We start from the raw sequence: 15,356 nt of genomic DNA, 5'->3' as shown, positions 1-15,356 counted from the left end.
GGTATATGTAACATATGCTGCTGCATAGACATGTGTAGAATAGCATGATCCAAGACCTAGATGAAACGTAGGAGTAACAATTAAATTGAGACACTACATTTTCAACTTTCTTATCACAATTAGCCAGACTGTAAACAGGTCTGGATTCAGTAGCTGTTAGACCATGAATTAAAACAAGTCATCAAATATCTACAGTGCCACCTCCTGGCAGATATAGGAACCTGCGTCTGTACATTGACAGCAGTGAACTACTTCAGGTGTAGTCAATACATTTACGTATCCTCATTTCTTAAGCTCATGAGCAAAAAAAAAAACCCCAGATGTTTACAACAATCCTCAAGACAGCATTTTTCTGTTAAACAGAAATCACTAGCAACACGACGTTCAACTGGCTCAGACGTGCAAATGTTTTCTTGAGTATATGAGGACAACAATGGAACGTTCACATTTAGAACATTTTTCCACCAGGATTTGCAATACTGGCTTTTTTATAAGACATTTCAATGTGTTTTTTAGTCAAGCTCCAAAATTAAGACATTCTCTTATTTGCACATTGTAGTGGATAAAGGATGTCTTCATTGCAAAAAAGAAAAAAAAAAAACAATGGATAAATAACGTTCACATGATCAGTTATAACTTCTTCCACAGTTCTCCTGACTGTAAGGCCGCTGCACTACGTACTGCATCATAACAATGTTACTTGCCACAAAGGTGGAAAGCATCATATAGCTACATGTATTTAGCTTGTGCCTTACACACAGTCACTTATCAATATCACGTCTCAGCCTAAAGAAATGATCAAAATGAGTGAACAAATTTAATGGTGACTTGTGACACATTCATTTTACAACCGCATCTTCAAATCAACGTTTGCATCCCAGTTGGTGGCCACTGGCATCATATAAACGACATATTCCTCTGGCTCATCAGTGGTATGTCCATGCCTAACGGCTTATACCGCTGGAAGTGTCCATGCCTAACGGCTTATACCGCTGGAAGAGTAGCGGCATGTCCATGCCTAAAGGCTTATACTGCTGGAGGTGTCCTAATAATGAAAACCTGTCACTAAGTATTGTTTTGTTGGTTGACTCAAAGTTTCTGCTATCGATTAGTCAGACTGGCTACGGTGGCTGGGCTAACATTAGCCATGTTAGCTAAGGCTAGCACTTTCATTAGCTTTAAGTACTTTATGGGCGGACATTTAGACATATTACTTTACTGTCATATTGTAAGAGTCCCACGTGTAATTACTGTCTATATGCGTACATCCCAACAACATAACAACATAGTTCCTTTACTTGCAGTAAAGTGTTAAGTTAGTATTGTCAATAAAGACAAAAAAATGTATACATTAACGGCAGTACTTGTTGTCAAACCAGCCAAGTGGCATTAAATTTGCATATTCATCAGGGGGCGGTACCCATCCAACCGTCTCTCAGTGCCATAACAATCTCAAGCGGCACATACCATCGTGTGTCGGTGGAGTAACAGCAGCATAATAGCAGCATACCACTCCAAGAATCTGTATGCCAGTCTGGGGATCGGTATATACCAGTCTAGGGATCTTTATGCCAGTCTGGGGATCGGTATATACCAGTCTAGGGATCTTTATGCCAGTCTGGGGATCGGTATATGCCGCTGAGCAGCAATCGACATACCTTCAGCCACTTTTCGATCTCGGCGCTACTGCCTGTGCCACCACGATTTTGTCTCTTTAAATTTAAAGCTGTTTTCTGAGTACAACCTACTATACCAGTTTTTCAATGTGACTCTTTGTGATTGATTGAGGATGTATTGACCAATAAAGCTTCTAGTCTTGTGAGGACCTCAGGACATTTCACACCTCTACCACACAGACACTGTTGGCTTGGTCTCCACAGCATTACAGAGATGCCATTCATCCTGCTGCTGACTGACAATCAATGGCAGTGCCATGGAACCGGTTTTGGCTGTGATTGATAAGAGCTATTAGCTCTCTGCATCTGGACACGGTGTTCTGGAAATGGGGCAGGACAGCGCTGACCCACCCAATGAGTCTGTATTGATCTAGACTAGATTGAAACCTCTAAATCTCCCAAACACTCTGGGTTAAACACTGTAACTACCTCACTGTGATATACAGTAGATCACAGTGTTGTTGAGTATTGGACTTTTTAATGTTAGTTTGATGTAGCCTTTTGTAGGTCTTGAGAACTTATTTAAACCTGGTGAAATGAGGCAGTTTTTGGATGATGATGCGCAACACCTGTGTGACTCAGGAATAATAATGCCTTAATCCGAATCAATTTGCAGTAAATAGCCTACGTTAGAGAAATCAATTAAGATATAAATACATAAATAAAATAAACTTAATGCAAAATATTATGCAGTTCAGCATATGGTTCTCATCATGGCTTGCCAATTCATTAAAAAGGTCCTATAGCATTTTTTGTTTATGTAATTTAAAAGGGAACTACGCCCATTTTCAAAATTCCTACATGGTATTCCTATGGTCTGAAACAGTCTAAAAATATCAGTAAATAGGAACAACTCTCTCCCAAATCCAAAAACTATACTGTTATAACTCATATTTGTTACATTCTAAAGTATAAAGTCTGAAACCATCAAAAACGTATCCTCATACAACGGCTTCTGTGATATTCCAGGAAAATGTACACACACACGCATCCTTTTTGTAAAGTAAAGTAAAGTGATTAAAGTAAAGTTATGGAGGTTAGGTTTGGGCAAGTAAAGTTACTGTGTACTCGTTAGTCTCAGTGCTCCACAATAATGTGACGTAGCCTATTGTTAGCCTCACTAATGCAACGCCAACAACCTCAAATACGTTTTTTTTTTTTTATTAATACTGAAAATGAAATGACACATAATGCTTGCTTGTCATAAAATGCTAACCATAAATTGGGTCATGAGGACCAAGCTGCCAGGTTTTCCCAACTCCTGACATCATAAGGTCCCAGGCTCTTAAACTGACACAAGCCGTCCCAGATCTCCTCCCTTTTCAGACGCTGGGTCCAGAGCTGTCATTGAGCATGTCTGCTCTTTGCAGATGAAAATCTGAAAAACTCCAACCCTTCTCCACTCTTTATTGTTAACTGGCACCAGAATACACAACAAGACTTGATCACTTTCTCTTATATTTAAGCTTTTTCTTGCCCCCGTTTGCTCAGCGCCATTAAATTGTTTGTTAAATTGTTTTCAACCCAGGAGCTACAATGAATGAACATTGTGATGTGGTCTATATAGGTACATTTTCTGGTACTGTAGAATAAAAGTAATTTAGGTATAAAAAAGAAAACAAACATTATGAGTCCTCAAAATCCTTGTCCCATTAATTGTCTATAGAGCAGCTTCAGACTTTATACTTGATAACAACACAACTTTCAGACTTCTCTGTTTTCTGGCTTTCAGAGACAGTAGCTCATGTTCACAAATATTGATTGAACTTTTCCTAGGCCATGGAAGTAGCATATTGGAATGTTTAATTTAGGTGGTGTTCATCTTTGAAGACTTTATTGGTATAGGCCTATTTTGGCAAAGAAACTTAAAGGCTACAGTCCAGCAGTTAGGAAAATTCTCTCACTTTCCTTCTGTCACGGTCTTCTGCTTTGATGACACGTTGCTGACAGGTGTATTAATATTTTCTAATTGTTTCACATCTCCTAATACCAGCATTTGTTATGTTTTTGTCTGCTGATTTCTGACAGCAGGGCTTGAAGTTTCATGTGTCATTCTGTCTGAAAATCTTCTTTTTACTCTTTGGAAACATGGTTTTGTGAATAAAAAGCCCACAACCAGAGCAGAACCAATATGTTATTTGATCAAATCTTACGAATGCTTATGAAGAGGTGACATTCATTAGGCTGACATACACAGTATACAGCAAGTTTGCTCAGTTTGGTGGATCTGACTTGGGGCACTTATACAGTCAAACTTCACAGAAAAAAGCGTAGTGTAGAAATAAAGTGTAGAATCAGAATATGAACATGTTTTTGCAGGAGCCCTTTTTTTTTCAACGTAAAGAGAAAATTCACTGATAAATCTAATCTCCTTTAATATCCTCTCCTGGTAACGAAAACATGATAAAGATATTTATGGTTATATTAAGGCAACTGAAAGCAATTGAAAGGTTGAGGTTAGGTTGTGGTCTTGGCTAAATACTGGAGTGAGTAAACACCGAATTGAACCATAATAATAATATTTAAGCTAAACCACCATATTTCAGTAACATTAACTATGTATAGTAGCCTGACAAAAAAAAATATATATATAAAATGCAAATGTTTGCCTCTGTTGTCCAAGTCCTGAGCTTTGTTCCAAACAACCCACCAAGACTTCCTCCATATGACTTCTATGCAGCGCACAACACAATCACCACAATTTTTTTTGGCATTGAACATTTCTGCAAACTATGGATATGTTACATTTGTACATTACTATGTAGCTAATATGCTGGAATTTTCTGTATCAGCGTGTTTCAGTTTTGGCACAAGATCCATTTGGCTATGGTTCGAAAAAAATCATGTTTGAGTTAAAAAAAAAAATGTCTTTGAGTTCCTCTCACTAAGAATCCAGTGGTAGCAATGTTAGACCGACACAGCCTGCTATGTGTGTTGATTCATGGGATGTCACACACCTGTGCCCGGCAGTTGCTCATTATGATTCATCAGAGGATAGGGAGAGTTGTAAAATCAACTTGGCAATCTTTGGAGGGCTTTTGTTTTGTTTATAGACCATTTTGTATGAGTCAGAGTCAATTCTAAATTCACTAAAACACATTTCACAAGTCTGAAGTCTATTAACAGTGTGTGACCAACCCTCGTGCCTGTCTTTGGTTGAAAGGACAATACAGTTTATTACAAGTTTGGTCTAGCTTGGCTGCTCTCCTCAGGGCTTTCTAGCAATATGTTGAGGGTAGTTAATATAAAAATAAAGGTCACATGTGTTGTGTCTACATACCACACACAAGACAGGACTTCGAAAGAGGATCAAGAATTTAAGAGAGCAACGCGTTTCGCTTTCAGTCCTGTCCTGCCCTGTCAAGTCCCGTCTTGTGTGCGGTATGTAGCCACAACATATGTGTTTTTTTTTTTCTTAACATGTTTGTACTTTTGCCACAGTACCAGCACCTTGACTTCAGCTGTGCATGGGCATTTTTCTATTATAAAAATAAAGGTAACAGTAACTTTAAATAGTTAACTGATTAACTGAGTCTATCTTTCCAACCTTAACTTCACAACAACATATCAGTCCCTGCGCGTCTTAATGGAGGAGGACTGCTCCAGCTCCTGTGTCACTTGCATCCACTTCTACTTTAAACAGCTGGGGAAAATCTGGAACAGCACAAGCAGAACTCAACAAAAGAGCTCTGGCACATTCAAAGACATGCCTACAATTGGTTGTCTAGACAAATGGCTGTTTTGTACCACACAAAGTTGTAAGAGGAGCCACGACTTATGGAAAGTCTTTTGCAACACTGTTTATAATAGAAAGCCATCCCTAAGAATCAATGCACATTAAAGGCAACAATGGCTAGCTAATTGAAGGTTACTTCAGTATGAGTCGAGCAAACGTGTCCTCATCCAGCTTCCTCACCAAGGTACATGATGAATAAAATGACCAAAGATAACTTCAGCTGGGTTGAAACTAAACATGATAGCAAACACCATAAGTATCTTGGGTTTTAGAATGATATGAACAGGAAACAATATGTTTGATCCATGGATGTATAAAGAGAACTGGATGCAACATTGGAGGTGGAGTCCTATGAAAGTTGCTCAGTGGTGTATAACTGATAGAAATGATGCCCAAAACTAAGCTGTAGTAAAGAAGGATTAAAGGAATACTTCACCCACAAAATGACCCTTTGTAAATCAATTAGTCATGCCCTGTTACCTTGAATTCAAGAAGAAAACTTTTTTTTTTCTCGCATGCTTCCACAGAAAACAAATATTGATTTACTGATTGGTTGATTGAGGACCATATTTAACAACAGCAAAACTATATCCAAACCCCCATTTACATACTCTCACACATCTCCTGCAGTATTGGTTTTTCATTTATTCAGTCGTTTGTTCAGTACTTCCAAAACATGCATTTTTGCTGAAAAAAAAAACCCCTCAAAAAACATTAGTATGCAGATCTTGCTTTGAAGAGAGCATAGGTAAATTTCAGTTTTACTTGTTAGATAGTAAGGTTTAAGGGCTTCAGTTACTGGTATCCAAACCAAGGAAAAATTCATAAGATTTCTCTGTATGTGGATAATGTTCTCTTATTTTTGAGTAATCCCATGCCCCAAATCCAGGTATTTAGATAATTAATAAGTTTGGAGTGTTCTCTGGATATAAGATCAATAATGGGGAATCCTTGGCATTACAGGTTGGAAACTTAGGAAGCAATCAATTATTGACATGTATTACCTTTTCCGTTGTCTCCTGATAGGTTCAGGTATCTAAACATTGTTGTTTCTCTTACTTTTCATGATATAAAAAATGGTTAGAGGAGATCTTCAAAGATGGAACACATTATCAGTATCACTAATAGGATGGGTTGAGATTATAAAGATACATGTTTTACCAAGGCCATTATTTCCAATGCAGATAATGCCTTATTATGTTCCAGTTAAGTTTTTTAAATCATTATATAGTACTTTGTAAATGTGTGTGGAAATGTAAGCACCCAGACTTAAAGTGGACAAATTGCAGTTACCTCTGGACAACGGGGGACTAGCACTTCACAATATAAGGTATTATCACTCTGCCTCACAAATGAGATACATTACAAAGTGGATAAAAACAACCTTAATTCTAAATTCCTTAATTTGGAGACTACTTGGTGTGAGCCTGTTCTTTTGGAATTGCAGTTTATTTAAAAAAAAAATGCTGTTTCACTACAGGGGATGAAGGAAATTTTATTCTTTGAAATATCTTAAAATTTGGAATCAGGTACATAGGCGCTTCGGAATTATGCAGACTGTTTTGGCACCTATTGCATGTAATCCTGGTGTTGCAATGTTACAATGTTGTTTAGAGGTGGGTTTCAAACATGGATGAACAAAGATCCTTTTCACAACTAAGGACTGAATTCTACCTTCCTCAGACACATTTTTTTCACTGCTTGGAAATGTAGGAGTTATATCCAATCCATACCAATATAAAAGGGTGGTTCATACGTTAATCATTTGGAAAAGATACTACTGAAAGTTTCATCTCAAAGGAATAATCAAATGTTTCTGAACATCCCTACAATCAATAATAAAACATCTTGGGGAGAACGTTTTGGGTCCTAATTAATCCACATCATGTTGTACTGGGACTAGAATCCAATTATGAACATAAGTACAGATGCATTCCTAGCGCCCTCTGATGTTTTAGCATAGTATGAAAAACTTTGGTCCATTTTGCCATTGGAGAGGCATATATGTCAGAAGGTTGTTAAACAATTTGTAGGGACTCGTCCTCAACAGCAGTACACCTGCAGTAGGAATGGTAAAGTCAAGATGCAATGAAAAAATGTATTTTTAACCCTTTGAGATCACATTCCTGGCCATGTTGTGCATTTATTCAACGATATATGCCAAAAACATACATAAGGAATAATTTTCCTCATATTTGTAAATCAAAATCCAATCATGTTTTCTTCATGTAAAACAGAATGAGTGCTTATGTAAGCTAGTACCAACCAAATTCAACTAATAATATCATGACATCCACCCGTCAATAAATCTGCAACTTTTAGCCACACAGAGCTAGGATAATGTTAGCTAGCCAGCAGCAGCATGCTACTTCATGTGTCTTCGTTTATCCAAACTACAGTGGTTGCAGGCCTTTTGGCTAGAATTTATTCACTTTAAGGAAAATAGTATCTGTGACAGCTCTTATGTGTATTCTGTGATTATTAAATACATCTGTCTATCCAGATTATGCACGGTGCAATTTACGGTGAACTGCTTCAGCCACTAACTTTACATGGAGCATACAATGGACTTCGTCTCTCTCTCCCTGGTGGACACTAACCTGTTGGCATTACAAAACTGGGGCCACAGTGTTATGACCATTATAGACTCACAAGTCAGTCTTTAGACGCTTTGGTTAACTAAAGACTGATGTCTTTCTCCCTGATTTTGTGTTTAGATGGGCGAATACAATTTCAGAGTTTAAAAAGACTCCCTACGTTGCAGAACCAATAGTAAATCCGCAGGGCGGTCCTTCGGTGGCTCGCTGAACTCTTGTGCTCGTAAACATAGTCCCACTAGAAACACGTGTAGTGGTACAAATGGCTCAAGTCGCTGTAAGTCCTTCATTTCCACAATCTTGTGGACTGAGCACACGTTTGATAAAACGGAGTTAAATCTCTCGACATCCATTTTCAAGCTCTCTGTGTGTTTGTGTCCTTGCAGACGAGAAAAGGGGGAGCGCAAATTTCCGGGAGGGCGTGTCATTTTAAAAAATGCAAGAGGCGTTGCTTTGTTGCCGGCCGTTTTCTCCGGTGTGTTAAAAACACTTTAGAAAGGAGTGTCCCCAGACTATCAGAAGGCGGAGATCTCTGATTGTCTGGTGGCAAGACTATGACCATTATGACAAGCCCACTTTTGAAATAAAATTCCTCTAAATGTTATATTCCACCTGCCTATCCTGTTTCACCCAGACCGTCAAGATACTTAAGCCAGTTTATCTTGAAATGCCATTTCATCCGGACTTTAAGAGTAATAAATATGGGAGAAACAAAAATAACTGAATAATTACATACAAACCACATCTGGCTGTAACTACTGCTATTGTTATCATTATTACTCGGGCCTGAGCACCATGCAGTGCGAAGACCCCATTGAAACTGAAGGAATAATTATTATTTTTCTCCAAAATGAATCACATTTTTAAGGGGGTTTAGGTGCCCAGAACTGGTGAAAACTGACATCTGATATGGGTGTCATGATCAAGTGTGGAAAAATGGCTCAGTAGCGCCCCCTATTAAAAGCCTCACCCTGCCCCTTACTCGCAACAGGAAATGACAAGTTTTGTGCTTTCATTTCACCTAGCAGGTTGACCAGATCCACCTCAAATTTCCTTGGAAAAGTCTCAAGACCTTGATGATGCTTACTCAAATCTGACTTTTCGTCAGATGGCGTTGCCGTCACTTTTTTTTTGCATGTTTCACCATAAACAAGGAAGTCCTTGTAACCTGAGCATACATCTGCCCCAAACTTTGCATGCTTGATGACAGTCCTACCCTGAGCACATGTACATGTTGGTAATTATTTATACTTGTAGCGCCACCTACTGGCAACAGGAAATTACATGTTTCATTGTTTCATATTTTGACATACTCCTCCCAGTGGGGTGACCAGATCCACCTCAGATTTGTTCAGCATAGTTGAAGACCTTAATGATGCTTACTTGTGATGATTGTGAGTTAACATGGAACAATATTGCCATGGTGATGCCTTATTCGCCATGAAACAGGAAGTTGTTGTAACTTCCATGTACCTTGTCCAATCTGCCCCAATTTTCACTTGTTTTATAAGGCTCCAGGTCTGACATCAACGTGAAAAATGGGTATCATAATGATTGCGCCACCTGCTGGGAACAGGGAGTAGATTTGTCAGACAGTTATCCTTTGGTTTACGTGAAATTTACATGGTGTGGTCAACAATTGATATACGGCAACACAATATGTGATTAGTGTTTTCTCCAGCGCCACATAGTGGACAAAGTAAGTGGTATAGAATGTGAAAAAAGGCATTCTAGTGCCCACACTCTAGAAGGATATACCATATCACTCCTGTGTGCTGTGTCTGACTTTCACAGAAATGAAAAGCCACGTCAGCAAGTGTCCTACTAGTAGCCCTGGTGGGCGTGATGGTGGTAGGGCCTAATCATTGCTGCTTGCAGCTTTAATTATCATTATTATTATTATTACTATAATTTTGGTTCTTGTTTGGGGTTTTCAGTATTCCATGTCCTAATGGTCTTTGTGTTTTCTCTTTTTTTTGTTGAACATTGAAAAAACTATTTCATGAGAAGACAAAGAGCAAGAAGTGGTGAAGGTTGACAGCAGGATTATGGGCTGAAGAATGAATGTAGTCATACAAATGTGTGGGTGTGTTTGTGTGTGTCTTCCGGAAGCAAAGGGGGATGCTCTCTGTGGTGGCGGGCAGGCGGAGCTTTGATGTGGCCATGACTGGCAACACTCTCTGACTGTGTGAGCCAAGCAGACACAGTCACTCCCTGGCTTCTGATCTCTACAAAGAACTATCTTTACATCTCTCTCTCCCTCTCTCTCCCTGCACACATCTCTCTAAACACACACACAGACACACTCAGTTCTACCTTGACATAAATCTGCTCTATCCACCTCCTCTCCTTCTAAACTGGCATCCTTCCAGTCGGTCAGGATTGGAACATTGTGCAGATGGGCACAAAATCACCAATCTGACGGACGCCTCAGGTCTTTTCATGGACGGGCTCTGCAGTGTAGTCATGTTCATTCTCCTGTCAAACTTCATAGTCCTCTCATCACTCTCATCACTCTTTCTCTTCCTACAGCTCTCTCTATTCTGCCCATCTCACTTCATTCTTCTCTCCTCATGCTCGCCTTTCACTGCGTCATTCTCAGTGATCCCCTCTCACTATGATGGTGGGTTTTCATTTCTTAAATCTCCCTAACCGTCTCTGTCGATGATAGCTGCCGATCAAGTGAATGATGGGCATTTTTGATTTGATCTCCATGTCTGTTGGTTTGTTCAATTGCATTATTAGCATATGTCCGTTTGTGTAGGAGCAGTCTTCAGCAGTATCTGTCTTGTTTGATATTCCAAATTTTGTTGCTATTTTGTTGGCTGAAATATGTAAAGTGAAACACAATGTCAACTCTGGCTCTGCTCACCTAATACAATTTTAATCTTTTCTTTATCGTTCAGGCTTTGGAAGCCCTCGAGTCCATCAGAAAACTTTAGGAAACACAAATTAATTTTCTTTCCTCACTTAGTGCTATTCAATTTAATCTTCTTTACTAGTGTTGCCAGAGTCTCTAAATAAAATTCAATAAAAGTGGAAATAACCGCGGCATAAAAAATATATTATATGAAAAGAAATAAAATTTGTTCTTGAGTGTGTCTGGGTGTCTGTTTTTGCTGTATCTCTCTTGCTGTCTTGTTCCCTCTAATTCTGTCTAAATGGATTGCGTGTGTGTGTGTGTGTGTGTATGGTCAGTCAGTTGCAGCCCTCAGCAGCAGAGATAAAAGACGAGACCTTGCTGCAAACGGCTCATTTAATGATTATTTGGAAGGGTCTGGCTGGAGGTTATAGGCTGGTCGAATGTGTAAAAAGTATCAGACAAAGTTTTAGGTTTATTGGACGGTACAGTTCATCTCTGTGGCTGTTTGGCAATGACCCTCGAATCTATCTAATCATCCATGTGTCTTTGGTAGACTGTCAGCTGCTGTTTCACTGTTTCAGATCCCAAAGTTTTCCAAAGATAACGAACATGTCAGGCTGAATTAGGGGAAGTGTGTATCAACATCTATAATCATCTATTCATCCAGTCACAACCTTCCAAATGACTGTGTCATTTTTGCCTTGAGGAAAGGCATTACTATAGCTAACAGCCATGTCCGGTCAGAGCGAATGTCAAATTTATAGTACCTTGGGACATCTAAATATGTTCTTTGGAATTTGAACTGAATTGTTAAGCTTTTATTATTTTATTTATAATATTACTTGTCTGACTGGCATCCACATAAAAGAGTGACTGTCAAACCACCATAACATCTGGAACAAGTCCATTTGATTAAAAAAAAACAAAACATGGAGACTTGAGCAACCCGTCCCCATTCCCAACCGCAAACTGTATAAAATAACAGACGTAGACCCTGTGCGTCGCCCTTTTGTCTGAGGACTCTCCTTTTGAAGCCTTGAGTTTGGCATTTTGACAGTCACTATCTTGGGTTTTTGGCCAGAGGTGACCATAATTGGACGAGAGGGTGGAGATAACCCTAATGCTACCTGCTTGCTTAGTTAACACAGTGCATTTAGCTAGCGAAATACAGGCTTAAAACCATTAAAACAAAATTAACTTTAAAACGTGAACTTAAAAAAAGACAGAAAAGAAAAGAAAGTGAACATTAGAGGGTCTTTTCGTAATGCTGAACAAGACTTTTTTCGGTGACCAAAATTTTAGGTCTACATTTAACTTTCATGGACTGAAAACATGAAATACCAACAGCTATGGCTACACCTATACTCTGTGAATTTGGGGTTATGCCACGGTCACATTACCTAACCAATATTGTTGTCTTGGTAGTGACTCATCAATGGAAAGCACCCACCTGTCACTCATAGCGGTCATGCCCTTAATTATGCATAATTGTAAGCCTTAATAACATTGAAACAGGTGAGTAAAAAATCTACCCCCTGTACATGTGCCATGAATTTTTTTTTGCAGGCTCTTCTGTAAAGCTGGACAATTCACCGTGAGGTTCCCTGGGTACTGCCTCACTCTTGAAGTCAGCCTCAACTGGCCATTCAAGGAATTGCAGTTTCTGGCATTTCCACACTGGCCTCATTTGTCAGCCCTGGAGATTATTACTTGCTCCCAGTTCCAATACAGACGCTTGGTCACTGGCCCTCAGCGTCAGTTACTGACACACCAAGGCACCCTTTAGCATCTGTTATCAACACACGTGGTCGCATCATTTGCTGTCAAGCTGAACAACTGCTTAGTATAAAGAGCGAGAAAGTCTCATACAAATAGTTTTTTGGGGGTTTTTTTGGTTGCTGATTTGTTGCGTCCTCTTTTCTTGTGTTCCGTTTACCAGTATTCCCTTTGGTTTCACTGCCAAGGTACTAACTGGCACACTCGAGAACATACTGTACTATGCTGACTAAGCATACGCCACAAGTGTTCTCGCTTGTTGTTTTTAACTGGCCTGTAGATCGAAAAAAAAAAATATATATATATGAATAGTATTATAAAAGCTATCTATAATTAACAAATTAACAATATGTATGTAGAGATGCACAATATTGCATTTTTTGCCAATATCCAATATACAAACATATAGCAACTAATTTGGCCGATACTAATATCACTATATCCACTTTTTTCCTCACCTAATTTTAGTGATCATCAAGTCTCTTCTGTAGTGGAATTAACATCATATTATGCATTTATACTCCTATAAAAATGGCCCACCAGCAGATGGAGATATGAAATAGAATTCTTTTTAATGCATAAGAAAAATAAGAAAAAGCATGTTGGCCCATTTCGAGTTCACTTTTGTGCCAATATCGGCCAGTACCAATGACGTGCTGTCATACCAATGCTAAATATTGCCATTTCTAGTACTTTCAATTGTAATCAAGTCCTGGTGATGTTCTTTTTTGTCCATGTTTTGCTGGTTAACTGCTGATTGCTGGTTGACTTTCAACTCTTGAAGGCTTGATGGTAATGTTTGCATGTTGACTTCATCTGCCAACTTGAAAACTGACCTAAAACATTGCAAATACAGCCAATTTTACATTCTTTCCTTATGAGAAGGTTAGGGTCAAAACAATAGGGCTGATGTTGACCTTTACTTGAAAAATACACGTCAGTGTTTTATATCTGTTTGCTGATGCCATATTAATTAATACACAGATTGGTGTGCCCCTAAATTGATTCCAAATCCATATTTTGATCAGATTCAACCTGTGTCTGTTCATCAAAAGCCAACATGATCCTCAGAATCCTCTTCTCTCATAGGGCTTAATTCACTTACATGTTTCCTGTTGGCCAACTATTAACTGTAATTCAGATAAAAGTGATGCGCTTTGGCCTTTCATGTACCGGCCTAGTCTGCTAGTTGGTGATTAATGAACCACTTCCATCTCCAGCACTGTGAACTCTGGCCTGGACTTAATTAAAACTCTGCTGCTGACCACCAATCATAAATTACTTCCCACAACCTGTGACACTTTTAGAATAAAAGAACAAATTGGTTTTTTGCCAATTAATAATTCACAAATGAAAGGGAATAACAAGCCCAAGGCAGCTGCTCCTGTAAGAGCTCTGCATCCTCCATGTGCTTTGTGACAGCTGACAGGGCAGATTGTTAAGCGTAAGGCTGCGGTGTCTGCTGGGTGATTGATGCCTGTTGTCTGCTTTGCTTGTGTTTTACAGGTAGCTGCTGTCATTACCGTGTCACTGCAGTGCTCCTGCCCAGTCTGATCCCTGACCTGAGCAGCTGGTTTCCAGTAGGAGGGAGCTGCCCTGCAACAACATCTCTACTCCATCATTCCTGCCTCTGTTTACATGTGCATCAGTGTGGGGATGGAGGCCTTTCTCAGCATACCAATTTGTCAAGAGTAAGCCCTAGCCGCAGCCTCTCATCTAATCATCACTGTGCTTAATATTACTTTTTTTTTCATTGAAACTGAAGTCATAAATGTGAATTTAGTGATTACATCAGAGGCACAAGCTGGGGTGTTTTCTGACTTATTGTGTGCTGTGCAGGGTTACTGTCATATATTACAGAGCTTCAGCTCTTATCTGTGGTGTTTTATCAGAAAACCAGATGAAGGTAGAGCAGGAGTTTCAGGGTGCAGACAGCTTGAACTTTACAGTCTTCACTGCTGTACTGTATGGTCTGTTTCTTTTATGTATTTTTACTGAAATTATGTCCATATTTATCAGCTTGTAGTGTACTTTAATCAGTATTATATTGTAGCGTTTGTTGCTATTGTTAAATATTGTTTCACCAAATAAAACTTCCCAAATAAAAGTCTAAGTTCAACATTAAAGCAAAGCTTTGCCTGTGTTCATGTTTTGTCGACACAAAATTAAATAATACAAATATTAATGGAGATTCTGTTGCTGTGTGCCTTTCCCTCTGACTAGCTAACTAACTACAGTTACAAACTGGTTTAGCCAAACCAGAACGAGTTTTTAAATGCAGCTGCATGTTAAGTTAAAACTGATTGGTATGTTACAATAAGCACAGAGGTGGGTTACTGGAGTCACATGACTTGAGTCAGACTCAAGTGGCAAATAAGGACTTGAGACTTGCTAAACTCACATTGTTAATACACTTGACTTGGTGTTCATAACTTGAGACTTGATTAAGACTAAAACAGATGACTCAAAAGGACTTTTTTATTAAATATTTAAATTGGGATATACATAAGTCACATTTTGTTTTGAAACATGACTGGGTGATTTCTAGTGCAATACATGCAAACATGGCAACCTACGAGGACGCAGCAAACCAGCAGAGGCCAATGCAGGAGGCAGCTTTCATTGACTGGTCTTGTCCAACAATAATAAAATTTAGTATCAAGGACTAGATTGCTGGTGATGGTAGTGAAAAAGAGGAGAGTGGAATA

General features: G+C 38.9%; 1 protein-coding gene across 2 annotated transcripts in view; it reads left to right on the top strand.

Moving 5' to 3' along the window:
- The window catches only part of tsnare1 (T-SNARE Domain Containing 1), a 320,279-nt gene extending 305,500 nt beyond the window's left edge, over nucleotides 1–14,779 (top strand). For both annotated transcript variants that reach the window (XM_033639648.2, XM_033639647.2), the window contains one exon: nucleotides 14,155–14,779. The gene's annotated coding sequence lies outside the window, so the exon portion shown is untranslated. The remainder of the gene's footprint in view (nucleotides 1–14,154) is intronic.
- The last annotated feature ends 577 nt before the right edge of the window (nucleotides 14,780–15,356 follow it).

Source organism: Epinephelus lanceolatus, chromosome 10 (genome assembly GCF_041903045.1).
Source record: "Epinephelus lanceolatus isolate andai-2023 chromosome 10, ASM4190304v1, whole genome shotgun sequence".
NCBI classification, from domain to species: domain Eukaryota; kingdom Metazoa; phylum Chordata; class Actinopteri; order Perciformes; family Serranidae; genus Epinephelus; species Epinephelus lanceolatus.
This window is presented reverse-complemented; position numbering and strand designations above follow the sequence as displayed.